Source organism: Galeopterus variegatus, unplaced genomic scaffold (genome assembly GCF_000696425.1).
Source record: "Galeopterus variegatus unplaced genomic scaffold, G_variegatus-3.0.2 Scaffold2123, whole genome shotgun sequence".
NCBI lineage: Eukaryota > Metazoa > Chordata > Mammalia > Dermoptera > Cynocephalidae > Galeopterus > Galeopterus variegatus.
This window is the reverse complement of record NW_007728234.1, coordinates 319340-320164: the sequence shown is the minus strand read 5'-3', so window position 1 is coordinate 320164 and position 825 is coordinate 319340.

Sequence of the window (825 nt, the reverse complement as noted above, 5' to 3'; positions counted from 1 at the left end):
GTTTAGTTAGTTAAAATCATATGATAAGTAGCAGAACTGATTGTTGGAATCTTCTAGAGCCCTTGCTCCTGTGAATGAGTATATTACGTTAAATTGTAGGGGGTTATTATTTTTTAATAACTGATGTAAGTAGACTTATGAAATACATATTATTTATAGCCTATTTATATCTCAATTGAGATGCTTCTTAAGGGTACACACAATTCAATAGATAAACTGGATTACGACGTGGGAAGTTGTGAAGGTAGGTCAAGGTGGGAGGTAGAGTTCAGAAGCAGATATGGGAGTCATAGGAAGTTTGGATTCAAATCCGAATGCTAAAAGGGAAATAGGATCAGTTACATTTTCTTGCCAAGAAATATGCCTCCCTCTGAGGCCTATTTTTCTTTTCCTTCTAGGTTGTGTTTATGCCCTTTATTTGAACTTTACTTATATAAAAATGTGTCAAGGACTTTTAGGATTTTTAGTCATCACATGACTAAGCACTTTCAAAATCACTAATTTACCTTCTGGAGGCATGGAGATTCTGTTTTAAAAATTACATTCACTAAAGTATGCAAAACTTTTTGGCAATTTAAGCATTTTGCTTCTTAGAATTTCATGCTAGCATGGCTTTTTCTTGCAAATCATCAACAGTCTTGACAAGGTTTGTCCCTTAGGCTACAAGTGCACTTGGTTACTGATGAGTTAACACTCTCTAATTGTGAAAATGTACCTAGAAGCTTGGTTTTTAAATTATCGTTGAGGCCAAAATGAAAATGGTCCTTCCTCTTTAAGTAACATTGCTTATTTTAATAAGTATTGTTGAAAGATTCTCTTTATTCA